General features: G+C 40.1%; 1 pseudogene; it reads right to left on the reverse strand.

The window, feature by feature from the left end:
- Window positions 1-5,659: 5,659 nt before the first annotated feature.
- On the reverse strand, window positions 5,660-5,990 carry LOC108490520 (annotated as a pseudogene).
- Window positions 5,991-6,258: the final 268 nt, after the last annotated feature.

Genomic DNA, 6,258 nt, shown 5'->3' on the forward strand with positions numbered 1-6,258 from the left:
TTAGGCAAGGCAGTGCATGCCTCCCAGATCTGGGGAGGCAGAGACAAGGGGATCCTTAGGCTAGCTGGCCACCCTGCCTAGCCTAATCAGTATCTCTAGGTTCAGTGAAAGACCCTGTTTCAAAAAATAAACTGGAGAGTGATTGAAGAAGACATCTGATGTAATCTGTGGCCTCTAAATGAATGTGCACACCCATGCATACACATTTACACATATACATGACTCGACACACATGCATACCCACACACAATGAAATTGTGGGCAGGATAAGTGCACATAGTCCACTGATAAACACGGAAGAAACTATAAGTTTTCAGGGAGAACAATTTAATGGTGTTATCCAGCATCCTCATTATAAAAATGTTTAAATGAATTAGAATGTTGGGGATTAGTCTGGTGATTGCCCTGTCACTCTCTCTGGGTGAGCTGCTTATGCCTTAACTAGGCCTTACCTTTAGCCCCATTCCTATAGAAATGGGAGATGGCCTGACCATGGGGATTTCAGGAAGATTCCAGTTACTGGCCTAGCTTATTCCTTTTTGTTTCTGGCTCCATCTTTTATTTCCTTCCTTCTCTCTGTCTTTCTCTCCTATAGTTACCTTGGATTCCAGAAACCACATTCCTGATGGATGAGCATTCTGAGACAAAGGACTGAAAGTGCACTCTAAGCAACAGTGACTCTGGAACCAATAGAGCTCTACATGGCGGATCCTGAGATAATGGGCCAAGGTAATGATTGACCAGACCACAGCAGACCATGGCAACCTGGACGAGTCTCTGGAATGAAATGCCTAATCCTTGTCTTTGTTTCTCTTTTTTATATAACACTAAGACTGCTGGAAGCACTTTGAAGACAGAAGTCATTAGACCACTGTTCTTCCTCTATGGTCTCACTGGTAATAAAGACCTTTGCTTCCTTTACTTCATTCTCTTTTTGATTGGCTTCCTAGACTGGTGACAACCCTATTCTGTTGAGATTCCTAGAGCTGGAGATTTTGTTCCAACTTGGGTATCAAAACCAGTGGGAACTCAAGGTTGGGGATGAACTGGACCAGGAAGCATATGTCTTCACAAAAGTCTTTTAAGATTTGCTCAGTTCAATCCATAAGCCACATGGAACAGAAATATTTTCAGGACTGAGACAACTTCTGAAGGTTTGTTGTAGGCAATGAGGTCATCATTAGTGAGAGTTCTTAAGAAGGCCTACACCTTACAAATCTGGCCAGCTTTGTGAAAAGGCTCATGCTCCCTGTCATCTTCCATGCATAGTCTAATCTGAAGACTTTTGCATGATTTCAGGGGTGACTTTTAAACTACAGATCATGAACTGTTTGGCCTGCACTGTGTTCTAATGTTTAAAAGTTATTTGACACACGAATAGGAGGACTATTTCTCACTTTTCCAGCAATGTCAGAAAAGCTGACATGTATACCTACTTACCATCCAGGGTTGTATTAGAGTATAGCATAGCCATGGCCAAGGCATGTGTCTATGGCTGCCGCCTGTCCCACTTACCCTGACTCACTTCATTCTTCCATGCGACCTATCTGCTCCTTCAAGGCACTGGAGTCTGTGACCCTAGCACAGAGTCACACATGGCTAGATACAATTATATATATTTAAGTCAAATGCAAGTGTCCTCAGTTGCACTAGCCACTACTTGCAGTGAGCAGCTATGGGCTCGGACAGCACAGATTGGATTAGAACACCTTGATCATCACAGGGAGGTGGCTGGAAACATGTGCTGCAGGCTATTTCAGAATCATACTGGCTCCTAGTGTATAATTCTCCCTTCCTCACACCATTTATCACTCAACAGACATCTCACCCTAAAAATGGTATTATGACAAGAGCAGGAAGAGAATGAGGAAGAGGAAGAGGAAGAAGAAGAAGCACTTATAAGGTCCTACCCCTGTGCTAGGCACTAGGAAAGGGACAATCCATGAACTGACTTATTATTCTTTCAACAGTCCTGTGAGGTAAAGGCCAGTATGACACCTCCCTATTCTAAAGATGAAGAAACAGAGGTTTAAAAGCTGGTTAAAATGTAGAAGGTCACACTGCTAGCATTTGATGAAGCCAGGATTTAAATCATAATATGCTTGGTCCTACACTCAGGATCCTAACTTGACTATTCCAAGCAATGGATCCACAGTCCCTGTTAGTGGGGAGCTCACTAAAAAGCCCAAGGTCTCATGGTATCTGGGCAAAACATTCACCAAATTAATAAAATTAGATAAGTTACATTCTCAACCAATCCTAATATCCACATGGATTTGAAACTGGAAAATTTCTATTTGGATGTTGATAATTCCATTTTTGTAATGATTTCATTGCTTCCTTCTCTAAATCTGAGAAGTTACAACTGCCAATTATTACCTGGGAGTAAATATGAATAGAGATTCCATCTAATTATCAAGAAGAGAATTTATTTTGCATTCAAATGGAAATACCATTTTTTTCTTAAAGAGAATTTACTATTAAATGTTATTCCGTTCTTATTTCTAAAAATCATTTTTACAAAGCACACTTAATAACATTATATTATATGCCTAGAATGAAGGACAAACTGAATCACCTTTAACTTTTGCTTACTGTGTGGGAATAGGAGTTGCAGGTCACTTGGAAAAGAGGAAGATGTGAGACTAATTAATCTTAATATGGGTAAGAGTTCTGATATTTTCTTGTCTTGGGGAAAAATAATTATGAAGGTCCAAGTGCACAAATATGTTTCTGTAGCATTTTTGTTGATAGGTTGTAGATTCTTCATGAGTATTTCTCCTGCTTTCACTGTCATTTTTCACTAGTCTGTGTCTCCCTTAGTCATTGCTTTCCATTACTATGGTCACAAATCACAATATTCCTTTAAGGAATGCAACACAAAATTATATCATCACCACTCAGTGGAGAAGAGTGAGAGCATTTTTAAAATTTTTATTTATTTATTTTAATTTTATGTGTATGAGTGTTTTGCCTCATATGAGTGCATGTAAGTGTAACATGTGCATGCAATGCCCACATAGGTCAGAAGAGCACATCAGATTCTCTGGAGCCGGAGTTAAGGACAGTTGTTAGCTGCCATGTGGGTGCTGGGAGCTGAACCTAGGTCTTCTGCCAGTGCTCTTAACCACTGAGCCATCTTTCAGCCTCATGAGAGTTTTTTAAATGAAAAAAGGATAACAATGGCTTGTGTCAAGCTTTTTCCATGCTCCATATTTTAAAAGGATTTTGTAGTTTTCTAAACTATAAACATTTATCAGAAATATTTTTATGATAGGATTCAGTTTGCCAGGACTGGTAATTATCATCTGCTCTGCTTGCCAATGAAGAAGAATGCTTTTATCTGAGAAATGTATGCATAGGGATGGGAAAGGAGATTTTTATCTATAATCCCAAGGCTTGAGGCGGATAGTGGTAGCTTTTAAAACAGGTAGAGAGAAGATTTGATCTACACAGTCTCCCATCTCAGTCTCAATTACAATCACACAACTCTGGCTCTCCTCTGCTTGCTGAAATGCAGTGGCTTCAGTGGTTGTATTTTCCTCTCCTTTCCATTTATTTCATTTTATTTTACACCGCATGTCACTACATAGTCCAGGTTGGCTTCAAACTTGGGATCCTCTTGCCTCAGCAACGCACGTTCTGCGATCAGAGGCACCCACCACTGCACCTGGCTATTTTCCCGTTTTTGGTTGGAGAATTAAAATATAGATAATCATCCCTTATCTCAAACTCTTAACCATAGTGTCTCAGATTTCATAGTTTTTCAGATTTTGAATATTTGCCCATTTTTATCAGGTAAGCATCAGTCCAGGAGTTATGCCGACAACTACAAAACTTTGGGCATTAAAAAGAAGATGAACTGGCTAGGGATACAGCTCAGTAGAAGAACACTTACCTAGCATGCAAGAGGCCGTGGGTGTCATCCTTATATTACACACACCACACACACACACACACACACACACACACACACACACACACACACACATACACATGATGAACAAAATAGAACCCTATAAAGGTCTTTTGAACAAATGGAAGAGAAATAAGTAATTGAAGGATTATAACAAGAGTGAGGGGTTCATTTTGTGCTTTGAGGTTTTTTTGTTTTTTTGTTTTTATATGACCAACATGCCCACTGATAATAAACTCTGGGTAAATCAGGACTAAACAACTGCGTACAGCCTTGGCTAACAACCAGAGGACAGTAGATATGGTAGTAGATGTCACTTACCAGAAGGAAATGGAACTTGGGAAGGTTTCCAGTTTTTGGTGGCTTTAGCCTATGGACAGACCCTTGTCCACATGGGGCAACTCAGAGGTAGAGAGAAACTTACAGTAGTACTGGCTTGGAAAACCAGATGTCAGAGTTCAGTGTGACCACAGCAGCTGGAGAATGGGTATGTGTGGAGGGGCAGAATAACAGAAAGAAGAGGGCCAGAGATGTATGTAAAGTGTGTGGTTGCTCTCCACGGCATGTAGATGCACTCAGAGAAAATTCAAAGAACTTTCCTAAGATTGCAGCTGTTACACTCATAGAAGGGAAGAAATGGTTTGCAATTTTAGTTCAGCAAAGTTAATGTCCGGTAGTTCCCAAGAAGCGTGACAGAATTCAGAGCCTCTTCAACGTATTGCTCTCAATAGCCCAGATATTAGCAAGGATTAAGAAGCTTTTTCTATAATTGTCAGATAGCAAATACTTTAGATTCTGCAGACCATTATTGTCTGCGTTACATATTTTTCTTTTTTTAAAAAACAACTCCTAAAACTATGTATTTTAAAAGCAGGCTAATCTTGGAGGGCACACAAACACTGCCCATAGGCCCAGGTTGCTGCTTGGTACAATGGAGACACATGTAAGTACAGCAAAAGCTTAAAGCAGAAGCTGTTTGGGAAACATGACTATAAATATCCTATGCATATTGAATTTGTGAATTGGGGTTCCAGTCACCTATGGCTGGAACCATATATATGGCTTCAGAATATGCAAGGGATAGTGATTTAGTTCACATGACCAGGAAGAAGTTCAGTAAACTGCTTTTCTGGCTCTATCTAAGGAAGAAACAGTGTTTCCTGGGAGTTGGCCTCAGCCTCCAGTCTATGATTCAGTCAGGCAGTGTTAAAAATGCTCTACTTCCTAATTTCCATGCAACAACGCACTCCAAAACAGAGTGACAAAGTCATCATTTTACTACATCCCAGAATTCTGTGGTTAGGAATTTGGGTACAGCTTGTCAGCTGATTCTTCTGCTTTCTGTAGTATCATCCAAGGTCTGGTGGGAACCCCATGATGGCTTCATTCGTGGCCCACAGGCTGGGCTCAGCTGGGGTTAGTGAGTGGACAGTCACACATGGCTTCTCCAGTGTGGTTGAAAGTAGCTGACTTTCCATCATGATTTAGATTCTACTGCTCCAAGTGAGAAGTTATACAGCTGACAGTGTCTTAAAGTTTTCACCCTCAACAGAAAATGTCCACCATTTTTTTTTTCTGGCCAAAGCAGCTACACAACCTGGCCATACTCAAAGTAAGAAAAGACCATCTCTTGGTAGAAGGAATATAAAAAATGTGTAATATTATATTTAATCTGCCATCAAGGGAAATTAGGACTATTTTATCAAGAATATGATGGTGAAGAAGGTCCTTTACGGGACTCTCTTTTTTTCTTTTTCTTTTTTTTATCCAAAATGTGTTTATTGGGATGCTTTCTCACTCATCTTGATTCAGGGTACTTTTAGTGCTGCTTCCTCCTGAAGGAGCATCCTTCTATAAGCCATGTTTTTCCGCCTGTGGGCTGACAGAGGACAGTGGAGCAGCCAACACACAAGACTACCATTTGTGCATGGCTAAAGACTGTGGTGATTTTATAGCATCCTGGGCATTTCACGTCCCTGAAGTAGGAATTGGGGCTCTACACCAGGTGCTTCTTCTTGTGTTTCCTCTTCTCTTCTTCTGGAGAGGGATGAAGGAGATCCTTTGCGAGAGGCATGTTCTTGTAGACTATTCCATTTAATAGCTCTATATAACCTGTGAGATGGACTTTTTTTTCAACTTATTTTTTTAAAAAAAATTTAATAACTACATGATTAGAAGAAGCATTTCATTGCAGCTTTAACATATTCAGTAACACACTTCAGGGCAGGAGCACATCTCTCTCACAAGTGGCTATAAGTTTCCAGGTTCACAGTTGAATTAATACAGCTATACAATATTGAACTCAGTATAAGACCTGTAAGACACAAAATTGAATGAGTTTT

The sequence above is a fragment of the Nannospalax galili genome, unplaced genomic scaffold (assembly GCF_000622305.1).
Source record: "Nannospalax galili isolate Female #2095 unplaced genomic scaffold, S.galili_v1.0 scaffold1051, whole genome shotgun sequence".
NCBI classification, from domain to species: domain Eukaryota; kingdom Metazoa; phylum Chordata; class Mammalia; order Rodentia; family Spalacidae; genus Nannospalax; species Nannospalax galili.